Below are 27,221 nucleotides of genomic sequence, written 5' to 3'. Positions count from 1 at the left end.
AATAGTAATAGAACCACACTGATAATTATGAGTATTGCATGAGTTAACATATGTAAATTTCATTTAACAGTGTCAGATGTACAAGTTTTATATGTATTTGTTTTTATTATATATTGAAAAATAATATTCATATATGGACTGTGGGTAACTATGAGCAGCAGATAGATTAATCAAATTCCAGTGCAAGCAAAAAGATAAGAATGCAAGGGACAAGGAAAAACAGAATCTATTAGAAGTCATCAAACCACTTCAGAATTCAGATGACACCAATATTAATAAAGAAATAGCCGCATTGGGTTTTGCAACTCACCTTTGAGACTAACAATGAAGCAATTGTAAAATTAAGTGATTAATATTACACAGATGTTAGTGACAATATCTATATTCTGGAATTTAACTATCAGTAACTAATTAGTATGCACTTTAAGCCACATGAGTCAGCCATCTATTGAATATTAAAGTTCCTATGTCACAGATGAGGAAACTAAGAAATAAATCAAATTTTGTCAATATAATTTTATAGCTGCACTGCAGGACTGATTAGAGAGTTGAAAGCTATTTTTAAATCCTCATAAAATTTATTTGAGGCAGAGTGTCAAGACTATGATCTTCTTTTATAGTAAAGGTAATTGAAAAATAAATGTTCCAGTTAGATGCAGAAGAAATTCCTTTAGTCTTTAAAATAAGTCATGACAAATGACAAAAAGCATGGGATGAAAAAAATGACCAAACTAATATTTTAAACATATAAATGTATATAGCATATATTTATATATTAACTGCATATATTAAATATATATAACATATATAAATAGTTATATATTGATATATAATGTTTATATATAATTATTATGAATCTAATATTTATATATTTCTGTTAAGTATCCTATATAATAAAGACCAGTGACCATAATGGTGTAACGACCAGAATGACCAATTGACCAGTTGCTATGAGGCGCATTGACCACCTCTTGCTCCCTCCCCCCAACCCACAGGCTCTGATAGATTGCCAGATGGAGAACGGGGAACCAGGGTGGGTGTCAGCAGTGGGTCGGAACTGGGGACTGGTGAGTGGGCAGAAAGCTGACCTCTTGGTCCCTCCCACCAGTCCACAGTCTCCAATCATGGCTAACGGGGAACCACTGGGAACCAGGGTGGGTGATGGTGGGGCAGGACTGGGGACTGGCAAGCAGGCAGAAGGCAGACCTCTTGGTCCCTCCCCCTGACCCACAGGCTCTGATCACTGGATGGTGAACAAAGAACCACAGGGAACCGGTGTTTGCGGCAGCAGGGCAGGACTGGGGAGTGGTGAGTAGGCGGAAAATGGCCCTGATCACAGGCTAGGCCTAGGGACCCTACCCAAGCATGATTTTGTGCGCTGAGCCTCTAGTCTATAATAATAAAAGCATAATAAGCTAATTAGACCGGACAGCCAAACAACCTTCTGGACATCATTCCAGACGTCCTTCCGGACAAAGCCACGGTGGCGGGGGCCAAGGCAGAAGTGGTTAGGGGTGATCAGGCAGGCAGGCAGGAAAATGGTTATGGGCAATCAGCCAGGCATGCCGAGTGTTTAGGAGCGATCAGGCAGGCAGGCAGGCAAGCGGTTAGGAGCCAGTGGTCCCAGATTTTGGGAGGGATGCCCGACTGCAGGTTTACCCTGATCCCTGTGGGGTCCCGGATTGAGAGAGGGTGCAGGCCAGGCTGAAGGACAAACCCCCCACCTGTGTATAAATTTCATTCACCAGGCCTCTAATACACACACACACACACACACACACACACACACACACACACACACACATATACACATATATACATATACATATACACACACACACACACACACTAGAGGCCTGGTGCACTGAGGGGAGGAGGTTCCCTCAGCCCGGCCTGCACCCTTTCACAGTCTGGGAGCATTCAGGGGATGTCCTACTGATGGCTTAGGCCCGCTCCCCCCAACGTGGAGCAGGCCAAAGCCGTCAGTCGGACATCCTTAGCATTGCCACAGAGGCAGGAGAGTCTCCCACTACTGCCACTGCACTTGCCAGCCGTGAGTGCAGCTTCGGGCTGAATAGTGCTCCCCCTGTGGGAGTGCACTGACCACCAGGGGGCAGCTCCTGCTTTGAGCGTTTGCCCCCTGGTGGTCAGTGCATGTCATAGTGACTGATTGTTCCACTATCTCACTGAAGCCAGCTCTCCAAGATCCCCCAGGGAGTTCTGATGACAAGAGGGCGCAGGTCAGGCCAGAGACCCCACTGGTGCACAATCAGGGCTGGGGAGGGATGCGGGAGATTGGCCAGCTGGGGAGGGACCATGGGAGGGCTGCAGGGTGTGTCCATTCCATCTGGCTCAGTCCTGATTGACTGGACCCCAGCAGCAAGCTAACCTACTGGTCAGAACATCTGACCCCTGGTGGTCAGTGCATGTCATAGCAAGCATTTGAGCGGCCTTAGCATATCATTAGCATATTAAGCTTTGATTGGTTGAATGGCTGACCAGACACTTAGCATATTAGGCTTTTATTATATAGGCTGTTGTAAATATATCATAACAGAGGCTGCGTGGTAAGGCCTAAGACATCCCGTCTATTAAAGAAATAAGGGACCATATTGTCATGCACTAATTCGGTGAACATCTCCAGCACTTTCCTTAGCCCTGAGCAGTCTTTCTGTGGGTTCCCAGGTGATGGAATTTCTACCAATGACCCCCGATGGCCCCTCCGAGGAGACAGTGCTGACAGACACCACACTGGCTTATCTGACTCTCAGATTTGTTTTGTTCATTTGTACATTTCTTACAGTGGAATCTGTGTCCTACATTCTAGACTTGGACCATTTCACATTGACAAAAAGATCTGAGTCTCTAGGCCCCCCAGCAAGATGGACTCTGCAAGGCCTCCTGGGAGATCTGACAACTGCCTATGGGGACCATGGAGAATGGACCCGTCACCTCCTCGGACAAATAGTTGGCAGGAGTCACACATTTCCCAACATTTAGCATCCAGGCAACACTGTGACAGGGTCCAGGGTGACTGGTGTCCGTGGTGGGCAGACCCCAGTGGCCCTGGTGTCCTGCCTCATGTGAAGGTTTCCTCTTGAGTGTGGCAGAGGCCATGGCTACTCCTAACAGCCCAGCCAGGGAGCTGGGATGTGGTTCCCGCAGCTCCCTGGGCCTGTTCTGCTCAGTGGTGGCAGCCGTGGCGGCGGGGGAATGGGGGGGGGCAGGGGGATCCCCTTGAGGACTGGAGAAGCCGTGGGAAGGAGCTGGGGTGGCCTCTAGGACCTCAGGGGGTCTCTGTCCACAGTCAGCATGCAGCTGGGCCTCTAGTCAGATGTCCCCAGGATGAGTTCTGCCTGCGTCCCAATGAGCGTGGGCCAGAAGGCTCCCGGCTCACCGCAGACTTGCACAGCATGTGAGAGCTGGAGCAGAGGGTCTGCTAAGCTGCCCCACTCTGACCACAGGACCTGTGATACCCAGGTCTGCTGTTGGCTGAGTCCAGGGGGGGTTTACTGCCCCTGCTGCCCTCTGCCACCACTTCCCTTCTCATGCAGCACCGCTGTCTGCCTGCCCAGCTCCCATGTCCCTGCACTGCTCAGTGTCCTCCTGTGCATTCTTGAGTGCACCTCACTTTCTGAAGTGCTGGCCTCACCCTCCCCGACACTTACTCTCCACTTGCTCCCTCATTAGCCACAGAGCCTCTGACCCCGTCCCCCTGGGGGCCAGTTTCCATCCTCCTATAACGAAAGGACCACACACATGGGCTGACAGCAGTGCACACTGATGGACTTGCAGTTCTGTCGGTGGGGACACAGCGGCAGCACAGGGTGTGGCAGGCTCATCTCTGCCCAGGGTCTTGGGAGAACCACTGGCTCTGCATCCAGCATCTTCCTTCAGCAATAACAGCCGAACCCCTCACACTGCCTCAGGTCCTCCTTCTGCCTCCCTCAGCCCAGTTCGAGGACTCCCGCGATCACAGAGGCCCAGGGATTCAGGGAACTCTCCCGACTCATTCAGCTGAGGCACCAGCTCAATTCCACCTGTTTAGCTTTGTGTGTCTCCCTGTAACACCTGGGGACGGGATGCAAATTTCAGGGCCGGTTTTCCTGCCTTCACACACTGTGAGAGCTGTAAGTTCAAACAATGGTCTGAGGCCTCCCTGAAGCCTGGGGTCCACCCTCCAGGGGACGTACATCCTCGGTAGACCCCAAAACACACAGAATGCTGACATCTAAGGGCTCCACTTCCTGTGGGCTCCCTGGCACTGGGCACACCCTGAAGATATATTTTAAGGGGGGGATTCAGTGGTTCACAAACCACATCATAAAAATGACGGCTGGGTCCGCCTTCTTTTGAAAACGTCTCCCAGTTTGACCTTCACGGTTCACACCCTCTTATTCTCCTCTCACAACCTGAAGGGGTTGGAGGTGCAGCTGTGATGATGAGCTGAGAAGTGAGAGTGCTAGAGCCCCTCAGAGCTGGTGCCAGGCCTGCAGGGCAGGGGGTCGGGGGAGGAGCAGCCACTGAGTCACAGCCGCTGCAGCAGTCATTTCAGGGGCTCTGCTGGGTGACTCCCCGGGTGCATCAATGGTCTCAATGAGAGTCCCAAATTTCCCAATAAATCTCCAAACAAAATTAATTTTAATGACTTTAATTCGCCTTAATGGACTATTCCTATTAGTATCTGCTCCTTTTGTGAGGTTGTTGAGGAAATACTTATAGGCCAATGAGGGAAATGATTGGTCCAAAATCTTTTGAAATTAATTGCCTGTGTGCTATCTACTCACATCTATTTCCGTGTGCATTGCACACACATCATCTGAAGTGGGGCTGGTGACCTTGAGGAAGCACTGGAAGAGAAGAAACCGCTGGCTCTGTAGAGCAGTAACAGCACTAGATGGCACTGCTGGAGATATCCTTTCTTCCTTGTGGAGTATCTAGGGAGGGGAAGTGGCTGCAGTGCCTGAGGCTCAGTTCCAGGAGGCCTGCAGCATTATCAGGATCCTGCCATTGGTGCCTGGCCTGTCCTCTAGAGATTGTATCTGCAGGACTACTAAGGAAGCCAGTCCCCAGTTCCACCCCACCTCCGCCACGGATTGATTGGAGTCAAGGGTCAGGAGGAGTGACCAAGAGGCCTGCCTTCCAGCTGCTCGCCAGTCCCCGTGCCACTCACTCCGGTTCCCTGTTAGCCATCTCCTGATCAATGGGAGCCTGCGGGCCTGGGAGGGACCAAGATGTCTGCCTTCCACTCGTTAGCCATCCCCTGATCAATGGACCCTAAGGGCCAGGGTGGATGGATTGGTTGTCCATTTGGTTATGATGGACCCAAGGATTGTATATATATTAGGATATCCTATCTAATAATAGGGAAACATGGTAATTAGCCATACCTCCGCTACCCTTCCCATTGGCTAATCAGGGTGATATGCAAATTAACTGCCAATCAAGATGGCCGTTAACCGCCAACAAAGATGGCGGTTAATTTGCTTACATAGGAGCAATGCTGGGAGGCAAATGGGGAAGGACAGAAGAAGTTGCCTGCTGCTGACTGTGATTGAAAACCCAGGAGGCAGGCAAGAACGGAGAAGCGGAGAAGCGGGGGCCTCAGCCCCCCAGGATTGATAGAAGTGGAGGACTTTGCCTGGCCCCCCAGGCATGATCGGAGAAGCAGGGGCCTTGGCCCAGGCCCCCAACCAGTGGTCGGAGAAGCGGGGGCCTTTGTCCCGCCCCCCAGCCAGTGATCAGAGAAGTGAGGTCCTTTTCCCGGCCCCCCAGCCAGTGATCAGAGAAACAGGGGCCTTGGCCCAGCCCCCCAGCCAGTGATCAGAGAAGCGGGGGCCTTTGCCCGGCCCCCCAGCCAGTGATCAGAGAAACAGGGGCCTTGGCCCGGCCCCCCAGCCAGTGATCAGAGAAGCGGGGTCCTTTGCCCGGCCCCCCAGGCATGATCAGAGAAGTGGGGGCCTTTGTCCCACCCCCCAGCCAGTGATCAGAGAAGTGGGGGCCTTTGCCCGGCCCCCCAGCCAGTGATCAGAGAAGCGGGGGCCTTTGCCCGGCCCCCCAGCCAGTGATCAGAGAAACAGGGGCCTTGGCCCGGCCCCCCAGCCAGTGATCAGAGAAGCAGGGGCCTTTGCCCGGCCCCCCAGCCAGTGATCAGAGAAACAGGGGCCTTTGCCCAGCCCCCCAGGTGTGATCAGAGAAGCGGGGGCCTTGGCCTGGCCCCCCAGCCAGTGATCAGAGAAACGGGGGCCTTTGCCCGGCCCCCCAGGTGTGATCAAAGAAGCGGGGGCCTTGGCCCGGCCCCCCAGGTGTGATCGTAGAAGCGGGGGCCTTTGCCAGGCTCTCCAGCCATGATCAGAAAAGCCGGGCAGGGCAGGGAAGAGGCAGCACTGACACCTAAGTAGATTGCAAGCACCTTTCAAACTGCGGGGGTAAAACCCCATGAGACCAGGTCTTGACCGCCCACGTAGATTGAACTGCAAACCCCCTGAGACCGGGTCCTAGCCACTACGTAGATCGTGAGCACCTTTCAAACTGCAAACCCCATGAGACCGGGTCCTGGCTGCCATGTAAATCTCGAACACCTTTCAAACTACATGGGTAAAACCCATGAGACTGGGTCCTGGCCTCTATGTGTGCTGCCACATAGATCTTGGGGGGCCAGCAGCCACCTCTTCCCTGCCTCCCCCCTCCTGCCCCCGCTGGTGATCGGAGAAGTACCTGTATTTTTTTTTTCAAAGTTCCTGTATTTTTAATAATTTCTTGACAATGTAAAAGAATTTTACATTATGATCCAAGGGTGGTGGGGTGAGGAGAAGGAGCAGCAGAAAAATCCAACAAACAAAAAGGGAAACAGAAATGCATGGTGGACGGGATTTGAAGGATGGGTAGGGGCATTGCCCAAATAAAACGCAATTGGTTTGTTACTGAGTACTATTCATGGGAAGACAGCATCCTGACTCCTTCTCTATACAGCATATTGGGAGTAAATATGATGCATCCAGGTGGAAATATGATTAGGGGTTGGAAGACAGACAGGGAAAGAAGAAGTCAGAAATAGACACTGAGTGAGTTACTGGCTTGCTGGCTGCAAATACTGAGTCTCCAATAGTGATAGAATAAAAAAGTGGGGGATATCTCTGGAAGATTCAAGAGATAGGGGGCAACTCTTCTATGGTTTTGACTTGCCCAGCAGATTTCCACATACACATGTGTACACGCCTATGTTTGCATGCACACACATATACACATAACTGACTGCCCTCCCTGGAAGCACAGAAGAAGAAGAAGCTGCCAGAAGAAGAAGCTGCCCACCTTTGGTCCTGGCGCCAGCACCTGCAGCTGGCTGCAGCCCAGGAGATGGACAAGCCACCTGCCCAAGGTCCCAGGCTGCAGCCACCTGGAGAAGCTGCCAGCCCTGTGGCCCAGGGCGCCAGTGCCTGTGGCCAGGGAAATAGGTTCCCTCTTCTCCTACTGTAGTCATTACTTCAATATTCCCCTTCTGAATTTCTCTCCTGTGCTGCAACCCAACTCCACTTTTCATCGGAAGGATACGGAACAGAGAGAGCAGTGTTAAAAGCTTACATTTTTAAGCTGGTAAGGTTGGTACTTAAACATATAAATGGAAAACTAGAGTCCTTTTTAAGGTCACAAAGGCTACAAAGGACAGGGACAGCGCATGACCTATTATATCCAATAATCCATATGGGGACTGAAAACTTTGCCATGATGACAATTAATGAAGATATGAATCAACTAAAATAGTTGACAGGGACAATTCTTCCATCTTTGAAAATATCTACATCAAATCTGTGTAAATAGATTTTCATCTGCATAATATAACACATTCTGACAAGACCACCACCACCACCAATGTGGTCAGTGTTGTGCCGATAAATGTTTAATAACTGAGGGACATCCCCCCTCCCCGAGTGCACAAATTTTTGTGCACCGGGCTACTAGTATATATTATATATATCTTCTACCAAAAGTCCTAAGGGGCCTTTTATTGCCTACACTAGATGCCCAGTGCACGAAATTCATGCGGGGGGGAGGGGGTGTGTTCCTCAGCCCGGCCTGCAGCCTCTCCAATATGGGACCCCTCAGGGGATGTCCAACTGCTGGTTTAGGTCTGATTCCTTTCATAATCCAGGACTGCTGGCTCCTAACCACTCGCCTGCCTTCCGGCCTGATTGCCCCTAAATGCTTCTGCCCGCCAGCCTGATCATCCTCTAACCACTCCCCTGCCAGCCTGATTGACGCCTAACTACTCCCCTGATGGCCCAATTGCCCCCAACTACCCTCCCCTGCCAGCCTGATCACCCCCAACTGCCATCCCTGCTGCGACCCACCTCCTCCACCGGGACCCGCCTCCTCTGCGTGAGATGGCAGAGACACCACGACCAGCCTCTTCTGTGCCACATGCACAGCCATCTTGTGGAAGCCATCTTTGTGGTGGCCATCTTGTAGCGGCCATCTTGTGATGATGTTGCACAAAAGGGCACAAGGACCACCTAGGCTTTTATTAGTATAGATCTGTGGTCGGCAAACTGCGGCTCGGGAGCCACATGCGGCTCTTTGGCCCTTTGAGTGTGGCTCTTCCTAAGCCTTAGGAGTACCCTAATTAAGTTAATAACAATGTACCTACCTATATAGTTTAAGTTTAAAAAAAGTTTGGCTCTCAAAAGAAATTTCAATCGTTGTACTTTGATATTTGGCTCTGTTGACTAATGAGTTTGCTGACCACTGATCCTATCTAATAAAAGACAAAAAGGGTAATTAACCGTACCTCTGCTACACTTCCCATTGGCTAATTAGGGCGATATGCAAATTAACTGCCAACAAAGATGGCGGTTAATTTGCATATGTAGGCGCAATGATGGGAGGTGAAAGGGGAAGGATGGTTCGGAAACCCATGCAGCAGGCAAGAGCCTTGGGGGTGCCCCCTCACCTGCACCCCGTGATTGCAGGGAGAGAGAGCCAGGCACAGGCTGGGCAGCACCCCTGGGGGAGATCGGAGGGAGAGAGAGCCACATCAAGATTGGAGAGCCGGGGCACAGGTGAGGGGGCACCCGGCACCACAACACCTGACATGCAAAGGTCGGGAATGAAATGACTTTTCCCAACCACATCTGCAAATATCCTGGGGAAGGCATCACTGAAGAGTGCACAACAACTCTCTTACTTGGCAAGGAAGAAAACAGTTGGCAATGGAAACAATCCCTTACATCAAAGTTAAGGTGCATCTGAGTAAAAAAGAATATTTCCATCGTAAAGGAGGGAGCAGGCAAAAATAATAGGTTCTCATGGCTTCCACTGAAGTTTGAGCATATGACAGAGTCAAAATGAACATACAAATTAAAACAGACAGTGGACATTCAACATGACCCAAATCAACTGTCACTGTCTCAATAGCAGCAATGCTTATGTGATAATATAGTTTAACAAACTTACAAAACAAGTCACATGATAAGAGATGTTCGGCTTCTAAAGTAAATTGAATATGTTCTTTAAAAATTCTCATGTCCTCCCCTCTGACTATAATTCTTAATTTTCTAATCAGAAAATTACCCCAGGTAATCCAGTAACATGTAGAACTCCAGTAACCTAACTTGTTTAAAAAAACAAACATCCCAACCATTTTTTAAAATATTTAAATTGATATTTTAGGGTTACAATTATAGAAGATATTTAGATCCAAATATATTTTCTGAATAGAAAATATTTCAGTTTTTGATTTTACAAAAATAAACATAAAAAAATATATGTGACACATTTTCCCAAGGAACTCTGAATTAGTACCTTTCCCTCTAACTTTCTTCAAATTGAGAGAATCTATGGAGTTCCCTATACTGCACAAGTTTTAATAAAAGAAAATAAGACTTTCTAAGAGCATCAAATACATGTTTTCTTATTTACAAACATATATACTCTTCTCTCTGTCTGTCTCTCTCTCTCTCTCTCTTTAAAATATATTCTTACTGATTCAGAGAGGAAGAGAGAAGGAGAGAGATAGAAACATCAATGATGATAGAGAATCATTGATCGGCTGCCTCCTACAAGCCCCGTACTGAGGATCAGGCCAAAACCTGGGCATGTGGCCTGACCTGGAATCAAACTGTGACTTCCTGGTTCATAGGTCGATGCTAAACCACTGAGTCACACTGGCCGGGCTCAATTCTTATTTATAAATTCATTCCAAGGACATATACAGCTTGAAAAGCTTTGGAAGCAGTTTCAAAAAAACTAGCTTTTAAGTAACAAGAAAACAGTTATAGAAGAAAGTTTAAATTAAAAGAAAAAACTTGTTTTAATTTATTCAAGAGTGGGAACATCCTCCATGAAAATGTGTACTGTGACTGTGGATGGCTGGGTGGCCCTATCACACCTTAGGAATTTAAATGCTTTTTATAATGACAAGAAAGAGAGTTTCATCTCATTTCTCTCCCAGGGTAGATGTCTGTCAACAGAAGGTGGACATCAATAAAAGGAGGGGCTTGCACAATCAATCCAGAAAGTCAGCAATCTATGAATCATCCAGAACTGAGTATTTATCTCCTCTACCACACACCCTCCCTTCCAGCTAGTGAGCAAATAATTACTCTCAAGTCAAGCTAAGTGCCCCCCCCCCAGTCACAGTGGCCCAATGCTGACATACAAAGCATAGAAATAATTCTCACTCTGGCATAAAAGTGACAACTTTCGTGGAAGAAAAGCAGATACTGTAAGTTTCTTAAAGTTTTCCTGAAACATTTTCTTAAAGTAATTTTTACTTCTTTAGAAAAAATGCATACATGGCAAACCATCTGTAATAAAAGATCCATTTTATAAAATTTTAACTGGTCCACGGATTCTATGAGTTATCTGATATACTTTCAATAAATTCTCTTTCTACTTAGGGAAGCCAGATATATATATATATATATATATATATATATATATATATATATATATATATATATATATTAAACAAGAAATATGATTGATGCAGTTTGGCACAGTTGATAAATAATGTCTTTAAGTACAAAGAAAAAGAGCACAACAGACTTCTACACTGTTTCGCATTTTTTTGTCTCATCTCCCTTACTAGATTTTGAGATGATGTTTGTATACACATATATCTTCCACAATTTCTTATAAGAAACATTAGTTCTATTTAACTTAAATAATGGATATGCAAATATTATTTAAAGTGACCAAATACAGTGTTTTTTTATGAAATAGACAATGTGCCGCCAGCCATCATGGCTAATTCAAATCAGCCTGGTTATGAATATGAAAGGTGCCTTTTCAGTTATCTCCCAGCTCTTTTTTCTGTAACTCATGGGTCTTGCCTCTGACTGCCCAGAATTTGCAATATGAGACCTCAGGAACTATCCACCTACTATTTTATCAAAATTTGATGTATTCTTTTTCTAATTCTCCCTGGGGCAAGCATCTGTTTCATAAACTGAGAACTCAACCAACCTGGTAAGCTAATCCATAATAATAATGTACATATTAGCATTCTAGATAGCATTACTTTATAATGGCCTTTACAAAAAAAAAATTACACTTGGTTTGTAGAGCAGTTTTAGGTTCAGAGAAAAATTGAGTCAAGATTACAGATGATCCACATATATCCCTTGTCCCCACACATGCACAATCTCTCCCACCATCAATATCTTGTACCACAGTTGCACATTTGTTGCAATTAATGGACTTACTTGACACATCATAATCACTCAAAGTCTATAGTTTAGAAAAGGGTTCATTCTTGGTGCTGTACATTCTATGGGTTTTGACAAATGTAAAATGGCATGTATTCACCATTGTAGTATCATATAGAGTAATTTCACTGCCTTACTTCTCTGTGATCCTTCTATTTATGTCTCTCTCTCACTTAGCCCTTGCCAACCACTGATCTTCTCACTGTCTCTATAGTTTTTACCTTTTCTACAATGTAATATAGTTGAAATCATATTATACTATGTAATCTTTTCACATTGATGCATTTCAATTAGTAAGGGGCATTTAAAATTCCTCAAGTGTTTTTATGTCTTAATATCTCATTTCTTTTTAGCACTGAATAATACTCCATTGTGTGAATATAGAGAAGTTTATTTATCTATTAATAAACTGAGGACATTTTGGTTGTTGTAAGCTATGGCCATTATGAATGAAGCTGCTATAAACACTTGTGAACAGATTTTTATGTGGAAATAAGTTATCAATTCATTTAGGAAAATACCAAGAAACATGATTGCTGGATCATATGATAATAGTATGTTTTGTTTTGTGAAAACTGTCAAATTGTCTTCTAAAGTGGCCATACCATTTTGCACTCTCACCAGAAGTATATTATAGTTCTTATTGCTCTACAAACTCACCAGCATTTTGTGTTGTCAGTGCTCTAGATTTTGGCTATTCTAATAGATGTATAGGCTTTTCTTAAGCCTTCCTCTTTTTGTGGTACAATGCTCTCGGAATCAATGCTTAACCATTTTTTTTTTGTAGAAATTTGAGGCCTATGGGCTCAATGCTGAGGAGATCCTAGACTCTGTGGTGCCATTCAACTCCTACAAGTTAACGTACCCCTTATTTTATAATACTTAATATTTTACTTTTCCTATAATTATAAGATATATGAAACCATTAGTGTTCTCTAAACTTTTTTTACTTGACCGAAGAACTAAGCACAATGTCCTGTACATAATATAAAGTAATATAGTCTAATTTAATACACACTAACAGAAAAGCTTAACACAGACCAATTATTGAAAGGAATCTTAGAGACAAAACAGGCAGTTCTAGGGAATATAAAGGGTCTGTGGGAGAAGATTGCATAGATAGGGGTTTGGAGATGCCAAAATGCTTATCTTGCAGAGATAGAGAAATGCCACAGAATAAGGGGGGGGGGAAAGACATACATTCACAGAGGATAAAGAAAAGTCACAAAGTATCAAGAAGAGGGATAGAAGAATGCTGCAAGATAAGAGGAGAGAAAGAGGGGGGCACCACGTGGGCTTTGAGCTTAGAAACTGATACTATGTAGTAGAGTGACCAATGAGAAATACATGGGGGTCCTAAATTAATGAATGTCCAATTAGAAAGGATCCTGGTCAGAAAAAGAGCTACAACATATATAAATCAGAGACAAAGGGACACAAAACAGATTTTAGATTTTTGAATTTAGACTTTTTCTCATTAGAGAGACAGAGAGCAGGCTTTTTTCCATTTGGGAGCCCCTCCCCAGAGGGTCCCCTTTGAGGACACCCCCTGCGCAGATGGAGTTTATATATGCTTTCAATAAACTTCCACATTTTTATTAAAGAAATCTGTTAATCCATGAATGTATACAAGGATCCACTAGAATATGTCTGTACCCTTAGCCCCACCTTTCATTAAGATGATTAATGATGCCGAAACCGGTTTGGCTCAGTGGATAGAGCGTCGGCTTGCGGACTGAGGGGTCCCAGGTTCGATTCCGGTCAAGGGCATGTACCTGGGTTGCGGGCACATCCCCAGTAGGAGATGTGCAGGAGGCAGCTGATCGATGTTTCTCTCTCATTGATGTTTCTAGCTCTCTATCTCTCTCCCTTCCTCTCTGTAAAAAATCAATAAAATATATTAAAAAAAAAAAAGATGATTAATGATGACTACCCTGATCTGTGTCTCTGTGTCAGCACACACACACACACACACACACACACACACACACACACGGAGATATATATATTTGAAACAATGAAATGGTGGCTCAAGGTAAACATGATATCTTTAAATTGATATTTCTTAGAAATATGAATTTGAATCACTTCTCAGTGAATGTTCATTTGACATAATATTTTAATGTAATTACTGAATAACATTTTCTGTTATTCTGAAACTGGAATGCATTTCTGTGCTTAAGGCAAGTCAGCTGGAATAATTATAAATTATTATCCATTATTTCATTGGTATGCTTATACTGTCTTTACATCTGAAGGTCTAATTGCTTTGAACTCACTGCAGGACTTCAATGGATATGTTTAATAGGACCAACTTGATTATGATTAACTTAAATTTTGGTCAGAAGAAGATGTATTAGAATGTGTGGCTCAGTCATTTATTTATAAATTCAGGTCCTGCCCCTTTACCCTTCCTTTTAATTTCTGAGAAGCACATCAGGGGAAAAGATCAAGAACCACAGAACTTTTGCAACAGATTAAGTCAGTCTATAAGACAAAATAACAAAGCTCTTTTATTCCCTACGCTGCTGTGCCCTTAAGTGTAATAAATGTGCCTGAAGCATGCTGGAAGCAAACATTCTTACCAAGCTGTATAAGCCCTCTTTTTCTTTCATTCCATCATTCCCTCATTTTGTGGTTTATATTCTGTCTACCCATTCACCAAGAGACTTATAAAAATCTTTTCCTTTTTTTTTTTTTTTTTTGGAGAAATGACTACTGATGGTCCTATAGTCTACTTCTTTTATTCTACCTACTAGAAGCCCGGTGCATGAAATTCATTCACTGGAGGGGTGTCCCTCAGCCCAGCCCGCACCTTCTCCAATCTGGGACTCCTCAGGAGCTGTCTGACTGCCAGTTTAGGCCCGATCTCTCTCAAAATCCAAAACTGCTGGCTCCTAACTGCTCACCGGTCTGCCTGCCCGATTGCCCCTAAGAGCTTCTGCCTGCCAGCCTGATCACCCCTTAACCACTCCCCCGGCAGCCTGATTGATGCCTAACTGCTCCCCTGCCAGCCCTATTGCCCCCAACTGCCCTCCCCAGGTGGCCTTATGGCTCCCAAATGCCATCCCCTGCAGGCCTGGTTGCCCCCAACTGCCCACCCCTGCTGGCCATCTTGTGGTGGCCATCTTGTGATGACGTGGGGCAGCCATCTTGTGGTGGCCATCTTATGACGACATGGGGGTGGCCATCTTGTGATGATGCAAGGGCAAGAAGCCATCTAAGCTTTTATTAATATAGATTATCAGATAGGTAAAATAAATTTGCTTCATTAAAAAATTTCAATAAAAATATTTTATTTTCAGTTCTCTATTAGACATTCTTTGTCTGTAGTTTAACTGTGTGTACAAGCAGTGTCAACTATTAGAAAATGTACATTCTCTTAAAAATGTATCTTATATTTTAGAAAGCTATCCATATAAGCAAAAAAGATATTTATTGTATTTATTTTAATAGCTGGTTTAATTTTATGTCTTACAAGGTACTTACATGTGGGCTTGATTGGTTGTGTTAATTTTATGCCATTTAGCTATGTTCAACTTTAAGTTATAACAAGCTTCTTTTCAAAGAAGTGTATGTTTGTCTGTGTATGTTTTAAGGCAAATGGGACTTTTTTCTGTTATTTCTATTATAGGTCAGATAACAGAAAATCTTAAAGAAAAACAAATGTGCTTAATAAGATACATTCAGTAGTTTACAAATATTGCAATCTTTAATGTATTATTTTTGTTTTTTTGTAAAGTTACTGAACATTTAACAATGTAAATTATGTACACAACCTATTGATTAAGGTATTGCATATGTGTCCTTACCCTCTCATTGACCCCCAAACCCCCCACTCATGCCCACAACCCCTGTTGTCTGTGTCCATTGGTTAGGCTTATATGCATGCATACAAGTCCTTTGGTTGATCTCTACCCGTTACCCCCACCCTCCCCTACCTCCCCTCTGAGGTTTGATGGTCTGATCGATGCTCCTCTGTCTCTGGATCAGTTTTTGTTCATCAGTTGATGTTGTTCATTATACTTCATAAATGAGTGAGATTATGTGACATTTATCTTTCTCTGACTGGCTTATTTCACTTAGCATAATGCTCTCCAGTTCCATCCATGCTGTTGCAAACTGTAAGAATTCCTTCTTTTTTACCACCACGTAGTATGCCATTGTGTAGATGTACCACGGTTTTTTAATCCACTCATCTGCTGATGGTCACTTAGGCTGTTTTCAAATCTTAGCTATTATAAATTGTGCCGATATGAACATAAGGGTGCATATATCCTTTCTAATTGGTGTTTCTAGTTTCTTGGATATATTCCTAGAAGTGGGATAACAGGGTCAAATGGGAGTTCCATTTTTAGTTTTTTGAGGAAACTTCATACTGTTCTCCACAGTGGCTTCACTACTCTGCGTTCCCACTGGCAGTGCAGAAGGGCTCCTTTTTCTCCACATCCTCTCCAGCCCTTGTCATTTCTTGATTTGTTGATGATAGCCATTCTGACAGGTGTGAGATGGTACCTCATTGTCATTTTTATTTGCATCTCTCAGATGATTAGTGACATTGAGCATGTTTTCATATGTCTCTTGACCTTCCTTCTGTCTTCTTTCAAAAAGTATCTATTTAGATCCATTGTCCATTTTTTGATTGGGTTATTTGTCTGCCTTTTGTTAAGTTTTATAAGTTCCATGTAAATGTTGGAGATTAAAACCTTATTGGTGATAACATTTGCAAATATGTTCTCCCATGCAGTGGGCTTTCTTATTGTTTTTCTTGGTGGTTTCTTACAGCATATTTTACAGACCTAGAACAAACTCTCCCAAAATTCATATGGAATAAAAGACAGACCCAGAATAGCTGTAGCAATCCTGAGAAAGAACAAAGTAGGAGGGATCTCACTACAAGATATCAAGCTGTATTACAAAGCCACTGTTCTCAAAACTGCCTGGTACTGGCACCAGAACAGACACATAGATCAGTGGAACAGAGCAGAGAACCCAGAAATCAACCCAAGCCATTATGCTCAATTAATATTTGACAAAGGAGGCAAGAACATACAATGGAGTCAAGATGGTCTCTTCAATAAATGGTTTTGGGAAAATTGGACAGATACATGCAAAAAAATGAAACTAAACCACCAACTTACACCATACACAAAAATAAACTCATTATGTATAAAGGCCTTACATGTAAGACAGGAAACCAGAAAAATATTAGAGGAATCCACAGGCAGCAAAATCTCAGACATATGCCGAAGCAATAGCTTCACTAATACAGCTCCTAGGGCAATGGAAACTAAAGAGAAAATAAACAAATGGGACTACATCACAACCTATTTTCTTTTTTTTTAAATATATTTTATTGTTTTTTTTACAGAGAGGAAGGGAGAGGGATAGAGAGTTAGAAACATCAATGAGAGAGAAACATCGACAAGCTGCCTCCTGCACACCCCCCAATGGGGATGCTCCCGCAACCAAGGTACAGGCCCTTGACTGGAATTGAACCTGGGACTCTTCGATCCGCAGGCCGACGCTCTTTCCACTGAGCCAAACCGGTCAGGGCACAACCTATTTTCTTATTACAGTAAATATTATGTTGAGAAAATTGCAAGTGAGAAAATAATGAATTATTTTTCTGCACTACTTGGATGGAAAATATTAGAATGGAGCCATAATCGGGGTTCTAGTCTTGGTTTTGCTAACTTTTAAATATATAACCTCGGATAGTCACTTTTTCCTACTGTTCCCATTTTCCTAACATAGGACTGAAATTGAAAACTCTATACAAACATTTTGAAATGAGTCTATTTGGGTGGAAAAACACTGCTTATTGTCTGCACCAATAACTTGATCCATGTATTTTAGAGATTTGTGGGGAAAGAGATATGGCCTGGGAATTCTATTACATACTTACTGGGCACAAGTTTAAGTAGACCTAGCACAGAAATGAACATTCATCCAAAAATGGGGAGGCAAAAGACTACAAGGACAAAGGAAAAGTAGATCAGCCCTGGCTGGTATTTCTTATTTGGTTGGTCATTGCGGGCTTGATTCCTGGTCAGGGCACATAGGGGCATGCAGAAGGCGTCTGATCAATGTTCCACTCTCACATCCATATTTCTTTCTCTCCCTGTCCCCTCCTCTCTCTCTAAAAATCAACAAATCTAAGAAAAGAAATTGATCAAAGTTATCTATTATAGTAAGAAGTTATTCCTTCTTGATGTAGGAAATATACCTGCAATTGTGGAAGTCACACTTTGAAAGGACACATCAGAGTGATTTATACTTTTCATAGTTTGTGTAGTATTTAAAACTGTAGAAGTAGTAAAAGCGTCACAAAAGCAGATATTTTGTACACTAATGTATCCCAAGCACTCAGAATAAGGCCAGTAATATAAGTAGGTACTCCTGTGAGCAATGCATTACAGAAACAAAATAAGCATCTGTAATACTGCAGTATGGATCATCAGCTTGGAAACCACGGCATATGTTCAAATGTTAGCAGGAATAATAAAGCTGGACTAGTTAATCTCTAAATTTTGATTCAATCATAAAAATATGATTTCCTTTTTAATTCTCCAGAAACAGATTTCTCCTGTTTTTATTCTCTCTCTTTTACTAGGCCCTGTTTAGTTTAGTTAATATCATATTATCATTTGTGCATTTTTATCTAAACTCATCTTATAAATTTACATTTTACTTGTTTTCAATAAAATTTAGTTTTTAAAATAGTCTTATGATAACAGAAAAAGTATAAAAAGATCCCATATACCCCCTTCTCCTAAAGTTTCTCCTTCATTAATATTTTTCATTAGGATGGAATATTTGCTATAATTAATGAACTAATATTGTTATATCATTACTAACTTAAGTTCAATGTTTACATTAGGATTCCCTCTCTGTGGTGTACATTCTATGGATCTTGACAAATGCATAAGGTCATGTAGCAGCCATTACAGTATCATAGAGAAGAGTATCACTCCTTAAAATTGTCCTATGCATTTCTTCCATCCCTAAGTCCCAGAAAACCTCTAATTTGTTTTACTGTCTATAAGTTCTTTGGTTGATCTCTTTCCACCCTCCTCACCCTTTCTCTCTGAGATTCGTTAGTCTGTTCCATGCTTCCATATCTCTGGATATATTTTTTTCATCAGTTTATTTTGTTCATTAGATTCTACATATAAGTGAGATCATGTGATGTTTGTCTTACTTTGACTGGCATTTATTGAATATACTGGGGTGACATTGGTTAACAAGTGCTGGTAAAGATATGATATTTTGCTTATCATGATAATTTCCATTGTCTTAATCCCTCCATGCTGTCTCAAAGGGTAAGAGATCCTTCTTTTTCCAGATGCATAATATTCCATTGTGTAAATGTACCACAACATTTTTATCCATTCATCTACTGATGGGCACTAGGGCTGTTTCCAAATCTTAGCTAATATAAATAGTGCTGCTGTGAACATAGGGGTGTATATATTCTTTCTGATTGGTGTTTAGGGATTCTTAGGATACAGTCCTAGAAGTGGGATTACTGGGTCAAATGGCAGTTCCATTTTTAATTTTTTGAGGAAAGTAGAGTTTTCCATAGTGGCAGCACCAGTCTGAATTTCTACCAGCTGTACTCAGAAAACTTCAGGACATTGAAAAAGAAATAGAGGAAAATACAAACAAGAAGAAGCATATACCATGTTCATGGATTGGAAGAATTAACATCATTAAAATGTCCATACTACCCAAAGCAATATATGGATTCAAGTAAATCCTTATTAACACACCAATGGCATATTTCATAGATCTAGAACAAATACTCCAAAATGCATATGGGACCAATAAAGATCCTGAATAACATTGGCAACGTTGAGAAAGAACAAAGTTAGAGGGATCATGATTCTGGCTATCAAATAATACTATGAAGCCATTCTTAACTATATAGCCTGGTAATGGCACAAGAAAAGGCATATAGGTCAATTAAATAGAACAGAGAATCCAGAAATAGAACCAAGCCATTAAGCTTAACTAAAATTGGACAAAGGAGGCAAGAGCATACCCTGGAGTAAAGCTAGTATCTTCAATAAATGGTGTTGGGATAATTGGTTAGGTACATGCAAAACAATAAAACTAGACCACCAACTTATGCCATACACAAGAATACACTCAAAATAAACAAAATACTTAAATGTAAGTCATGAAACTATAAAATCCTGGAAGAAAACATAGGCAGCAAAATCTCAGACATCTCACACAACAGAATTTTCACTGAAACATCTACCAGAGCAAGAGAAATAAAGAAAAAAAAAACAAATGGGACTACATCAAACTAAAAAGCTTTTACATGGGAAAAGAAATGACCATCAAAATGAAAAGAGAACCCAGTGTATGGGAGAACATATTATAAGGGCTTAATTTCCAAGATATATAAAGAACTCATGCAACTTAACAAAAGGAAGACAAACAATCCAATTTAAAAATGAACAAAAGGACCTGAACAGACACTTCTCAAAAGTGGACATACAGAAGTCCAAGAGGCATATTAAAAAGTGCTCAATGACACTGAACATCAGAGGGATGAAAATTAAAACTACAATGAGGTATCACCTCACACTTGACAGAATAGCTACCATCAATAAATCAACAAACAAATGCTGGCAAGATATGAAGAAGCAGGGACCCTAGTACACTGCTGGTAAGAATGCAGACTGTTTCAGCCACTATAATATGGTTTTATTAACTCTAGTCACCATGCTATGAATTAGATCACCAGCATTTATTAATCTTATAACTGAAAATGTGTATTCTTTGATGAATATCCCTATTTCCTCAAACCCTAGGCCCTGACAACCAGTATTAAATTCCATTTCAATGAGTTTAGCATTTCTATATGTACATATACATGACATCATACAATATTAGTCTTTCGTTGTCTGACTGAATTCGAATACCATAATCCCTTCAAGGTCCATAGGTGGACACTTAGGTTGCATCAAATTTCTTGTATATTGTGAATAATGCTACAATGAACATGCAAATGCAGATATCTCATCTAGTTCTTGTTTTCTTTTTTCTTGAATTTATTGGGGTGACATTGGTTAACAAAATTATACAGGATTCAGGTGCACAATTCTACAACACATCATCCACACACCGCATTGTGTGTTTACCACCCCAAGTCAAATCTCTGTTCAGCACCATTTATCCTTCCTATACTCCCTTACACCTCCTTCCCACTTCCTCCCCCAAGCAATCATGACACTGTTGTCTGAGCCCATAATTTTTTTCTCTTTTATTTTCTTTCTTTTGCTCAATCTCACCCCTTCCCACCAAACAACCCCCTCTCCCGCCCAACAGCTGTCAGCCTGCTCTCTATCTATGAACCTTTTTTCTATTTTTCTTATTAGTTCATTGTGTTCATTAGATTCCACATATGAGTGAAATCATATGGTATTTGTCTTTCTCTGACTGACTTATTTCACTTAACATAATGCTGTCAGGTCCATCCATGCTGCCATAAAGGGTAAGGTTTATTTCTTTTTTATGGCCAAGTAATATTCTATTGTGTAAATATACCACTGTGCTTTTAACCATTCATCTACTGATGGACAATTAACCTGCTTCAAATCTTGACTATTGTAAATAGGGCTTCTATGAACATAGGGATGCATATATTCTTTCTGATTGGTGGTTTGGGGTACTTAGGTTATATTCCCAAAAGTAGAATCACTGGAACAAATGGCAGTTCCATTTTTAATATTTTGAATAACCTCCATACTGCTTTTCATAGTGGCTGTATAAATTTGCATCCTCATCAACAGTGCACAAGGGTTCCATTTTTTGCTATATTCTCACCAACCCTTGTCATTTATTTTTTGGTCTTTTTTATGGTATCCATTCTAACAGGTGTGAGGAAATATCTCATTCTGGTTTTGATTTGCATTTCTCTGATAGTTAGTGAGGTTGAGCACTTTTTTGTGTACCAATTGGCCATTTGTATGTCTCTTTGCAAAAATATCTATTCAGAATCTCTGTCCTTTCTTTAACAGATTTTTGTTTTGTTTTGAGTTGTATGAGATCCTTACATATTTTATTTTACTTTATTTTATCTTTTTAAATTTTATTTCTTTATTTTTTATATGTGGGGTTCTGACTTCCCAATTCTCTTCATTTTATATATTTCTAAGTACAGTTAGCATATAATATTTTAATTGCTATATTAGTTTCAGATGCACAATATAGTGATTTTACATTTTTATATTTTAAAATTAGATTACCCTAATACTTCTAGTAATCTAGTATACTTATCACAATATTATTGTCTATATACCCCTTCACCTTTATCGTTCTTTCCCCCAACTCCTCCCCTCTGGCAGCCCTTTGGTCTGTATTTAGTGAGTATGCTTTTGTTTTGTGTGGTTTTTTATTTGTTTTATTTTATTAAATTCTACATAGAAGTGAATCTATACAATATTTTCCTTGTCTGACTTATTTTACTTAGCTTAATATATCTAAGCACACTCATGTTGTTTCAAATGGTAAGATTTTATTATTTATTATTGCTGTGTAATATTCCATTATATATATATAATGGAATATATATATATATATAATAGATAGATATAGATAGATATAGATATACAATATCATTGTCCATTTATCTATTCATGGATACCTAAGTTGCTTCCATATCTTTACTATTAGAAATAATGCTGCAATGAACATAAGGGTGCAAATATCTTTTCAAAAAATGTTTTTGTTTTCTTTAGATAAATACCCAGAAGTGGAGTTGTTGGGTCATATGATAGTTCTGTTTTTAGTTTTTTCAGGAATCTTCATAATGATTTCCATCATGGTTGCACCAATTTGCAGTCCTACTAAGAGTGCATAAGAGTCCACTTTTATTTAAACCTTTTTCAACATGTTATTTGTTGACATTTATTTATTTATTTAATGTTGACATTATTTCAGGAGTTCTCTTTCCCTCCTCCCTTGGAAGTATTAAAAATAAGTATAATTACAACAATTTGTTAATAAATGAACACTATAAAACAGGTAAATAATGGCTTACAAACATTAAAAAAAGGGTAGAAGGATCAAGTTTTGTATGTAATTAAAGTTATCATCGTAAAATTATATATCAGTTTTCAGCTTTAATGTCACATATAGACTGAAAGTAAAGAGATGGAAAAATATATTTTATGCAACTAAAGCCATAAAAGAAAGCAGAGGTAACTAAACAAAAAACTATAACAGAAGACAAAGAGGGCTATTTATAATAATAAAAGGGTAAATTCATTAAGGGATTAAGAAGTATAAATTGTCAGTTATAAAAACAGACAGATGTAAAGGTAATCCTATCTAACAAAAGACAAAAAGGGTAATTAACCGTACCTCCACTACACTTCCCATTGGCTAATCAGGGTGATATGCAAATTAACCACCATCTTTGTTGGTGGTTAATTTGCATATGTAGGCTCCAAGCAGTGGAGTAAAGCCAAAGGGCCCAAAGCCAGCTGAGCAGCGAGGCCTCATGGCCCCAGGATCAGCAGAACTGCGAGGCCTCACAGCCCGGGATCAGCGAAGCCTGATGGAAGCCCTGTGTGTTTATGCACCCTGGGGGTGCAGAGGTCCCATCCTAGGCAGAGGCTGATGGCGCTACTTCCGACTCCGAGAAGTGGCCTGGGGGCTGGAAGGCGGCTCCTCTGACCTCAGTGTTGGAGTCCTGCTGCTCCACCAGGAGAGGAGCAGAGAAAGGCCAGAGCCTCCCTCAAGGTGACCCAAAATCCCCACCCACACCAGGCAGGCCGCTGGGCCTGTGCACGGAGGACTCACCTCCAAGCCCAGCTGGTGGCCCTGCCGCAGCCATGGCACTCCTGGGTGCAGGCCCCAGCTGGATGCAGGGTGGCAGCGGGGGCGCCTTGAGTCCTGGGCTCCTTGCCTGCCTTGCACGGCTTCCTCTTGCTTCAGGACCTTGCCCTCTGAGGCCTCCTCCTCTCCAGCACCCAGAGCAGTGGACCCACCGAGGGCCTCCCCGCTGGCCAAGGGGGTGAATGGATTGGCTGGGACTCCCGGGTGAAGGGTCGCCCTAGGGAGGAGTCCTGACACCTCCATGCCCTGCTCCTGGAGCGCTGCCCAGGCCCTGAGTGCAGCCTGGAGCCGCGCAGGTCTGGAGGGCATGGGTGGGGGTGGGCACACATGCTTATGGTGCAGTGGGACAGGCTGGGTAGCCGCCCACCTTCCAGGGCCGCCTCCTGCTTCAGGGCCTTGCCCACCTGGGTGCAGGCCCCAGTGGGACGCAGGGTGGTGGAGGGGCACAATGCGTCCTGGGCTCCTCACCTGCCTTCTGCGGCAGGCCCTCCGCAGTGCCCCCCTCCCCAGCTTCCAGAGCAGCGGACCCACCAAGGGCGCTCCCCACTGGCCGAGGGGGTGAATGGAGTGGCGGGGACTCCTGGGTAAAGGGTTGCCTTGGGGAGGAGTCAGGACACCTGCACGCCCCGCTCCTGTTCAACAACATCCCCGAGATTGTGCGTCTGCACCACGGGCTGTGGGGCAGCGTGATGGTGCCAATGGTGGAGAAGGCACTGCACATGCAGGCACTGCTGCAGACCAGGACCTCCTCAAAGGCTTCAAGATGTTAGGTTCCCTCTTCAAGCCCTACATCTGGTACTGCGCGTACATGCACAGCCTGCTGCATGACAACGACCTCTTCCAGGCCTACGTGATGTGGGCTGAGTAGCACCAGCAATGCCAGCGGCTGAAGCTGAGTGACATGCTTGCCAAGCCCCACCAGCGGCTCACCAAGTACCCACTGCTGCTCAAGTCGGTGCTGAGGAAGACATACGAGCTGTGTGCCAAGGAGGCCATCATCACCATAATCAGCTCCATGGAGCGCTTCATCCACCAGGTGAACGCATGCATGCAGCAGCGACAGGTGGTGGATGGTAGGAACGATGAGGTGGACAAGCTCCTGAAGGAATTTCTGCACCTGGACCTGACCGTGCCCATCCCTGGTGCCTCCCCTGAGGAGACGCACCAGCTGCTGTTGGAGGGGCAGCCTGAGGATGAAGGAGGGAAAGGACAGCAAGATGGATGTGTACTGCTTCCTCTTCACGGACCTGCTCTTAGTGACCAAGGCAGTGAAGAAGGCTGAGAGGACCAAGGTCATCAGGCCACTGTTATGCCCAGATTTCAAGATCCCCAAGAGCCCACCAGGGAGCCAGCGAGTCCGATGCAAAAGCAGAGAGTCTTTTATTCGAACTAGTTCGGCTCCCCAACCACACTCACCGATGCAACGGTAAGCCAAGTGGCAGAGAGAGGGCTAGCCCGATGGGAAGAGGAGTTTTATAGGGTGGGTGGAGCAAGGGGAGGAGAGGTGACTGTGGGCCCCGCTGATTGGCCAGGCGCAAGTCGGTGTCCTGCCACACAGGATGTGGTCATATTCATGGCGACCTCCCCAGACTGTCATTGGTCAGTCCAAAGAAGTCCTGGGTGTGGTCAGCAGAGGCCTGGGCCTCCGGGAAGAAGCCCTGCGGAGCACATGGCCAAGGCAAGATGGAGGGCACAGCCCTCGCCCTTTCACCACACTGCTGGTGGACAAGATAGTGTGCTGGGAGCTGCGGGACCCTGGTTCCTTCCTCCTCATCTACCTGAACGAGTTCCACAGCACCGTGGGGGCCTACACATTCCAGGCCAGCAGCAGGCTCTGTGCCAGGGCTGGGTGGACTCCATTTACAATGCCCAGAACCAGTTGCAGCAGCTGCGTGCACAGGAGCACTCAGGCAGCCAGCAGCACCTGCAGAGCCTGGAGGAGGAGGAGGAGGATGAGCAGGAGGAAGAGGAGGAAGACAAGGAGGAAGAGGAGGGTGGGGAGAGTAGCACTTCCACCGCCAGCTCCCCCACCATCCTGCGCAAAAGCAGCAACAGCCTGGACTCCCAGCACTGCGCCTCCGAGGACTCCACAGAGACCCTGGCCATAGTGGTGCTGGAGCCCGGGGAAAAGCTCTCCTCTCCCGAGTTCGAGGGCGGCCCCTTCAGCTCCCAGTCGGAGATGTTCCTCGACCAGCAAACTGCTGGCCCTGGGCCCCTGGACGGCCGCTCCTGCTCCATGGACTCTGCCTACGGCACCCTCTCCCCCACCTCCTTGCAAGACTTTGTGACCCCAGCCCCTGTGGTGGAGCCAGCGCCCTGGCCCCTAGATTTACCATAGGCCCCTTCACCCCTGCTCTTGCCCCGCCTCTGCCGCTGCACCCCTGGCCAGCTGCAGCCCAGCCTGCCCCACCTGCTCAAGTCCAAATCTGAGGCCAGCCTCCTGCAGCTGCTGGCAGGGGCCACCACCCAGGGGGAGCCCCCAGCCCCCAGCCCCCAGCTGCAGCCTGTAGGAACTCTACTTGGCTGCCACAGCCACCGGCACTAGGACTCGGGGCTCCCCTCATGAAGCTGGGTCCTGCTGGAATTGCGGGGGCCATCAAGCCCTGGCAGTGGCTCCCAGCTATCAGAGATGGAGGGCAGGACCACTTGCCTGGTGGGGGAGCCCAAAGGGCCCGCCAGGAGGAGCAGAGAGCTGCCCTCAAGGACCTCCCCCAGGGTCCAGCCTGAGCTGCCCCTGGGGATCTCTGCCCAGCACAGGAAGCTGACGCTGGCCCAGCTCTACCGCATCAGGACCACCCTGCTGCTTAACTCCCAGGCCCTGAGCACAGCGTGGAGCCGCGCATGCCTGGAGGGTGGGGTGGGGGGCAGGAGCACATGCGCCTGGTGCAGCAGGACTTGCTGGGGAGCCACCCGCCTTCCTGGACAGGCCTCAGGCCCAGCGGCCACCAGGCCCTGAAGGCTGCCCTGAAAGCCACACAAAGATAACCTGCTGCTGGAGGGCAGGCATGCGGAGCTCCGGGAAGATGCTGGAGGTAGGGAAGGAAGGTCACGGAAGGGAACAATTGCAAGCGGAGATCCTGAAGGTTCTGAAAGCAGAGGACCAGCTCCTTGCAGACCTGAATTCCGTGTGGGCCTTTTTCTGGGCCCTGTGGAAGTGGTGCAAGACACAGGAGGAGGTGATGGACCCAGGCTGCGCCCAAGGAAGACTCGGAGGAAGCAATGTGTGGACAGGGCCAGGTGGAGCAGGCAGGCCCATACGGAGCCCGCTGGAGCACAGCCAGACCCCAAGGCGATCACCAAGCCAGGCCCCAGGGAGAAGCGAGCAGATGCCACTCCACTCGCTGGAGAAGACCATTGAGCAGAAAACTAAAGAAACCGATTTTACATCATTTCCCAGGTGGAGAACAGTTGGCATGTAAGCCCCTGACCAGTGCCCAGCCTCTCCTCTGTCTGTCTCTCTCACTCTTAGGTACCATGTTCTTTGTTCTCTCTTAACTGCAACTCATTTTTAAACTAGATTGCTTTTAAAAGAAGACTAAATAAAGTTTTCCTTAAGTTATTTAGGCGGTGCTGGGGCTGCTGGGGGCCGGATTACAGTCACAAACACGCAGGGGAGCCCGGCACCCAGTAGCCCCAAGCCCCACTGAGGCGGTTTTG

At 44.5% G+C, this 27,221-nt stretch overlaps 1 pseudogene; it reads left to right on the top strand.

The window, feature by feature from the left end:
• The first annotated feature begins 8,875 nt into the window (after positions 1 to 8,875).
• On the top strand, positions 8,876 to 26,922 carry LOC118653456 (annotated as a pseudogene).
• The last annotated feature ends 299 nt before the right edge of the window (positions 26,923 to 27,221 follow it).

This window comes from Myotis myotis, unplaced genomic scaffold (genome assembly GCF_014108235.1).
Source record: "Myotis myotis isolate mMyoMyo1 unplaced genomic scaffold, mMyoMyo1.p scaffold_m19_p_4, whole genome shotgun sequence".
NCBI lineage: Eukaryota > Metazoa > Chordata > Mammalia > Chiroptera > Vespertilionidae > Myotis > Myotis myotis.
The sequence above is the reverse complement of the archived record's forward strand: the minus strand, read 5'-3'. Positions and strand labels throughout refer to the sequence as shown.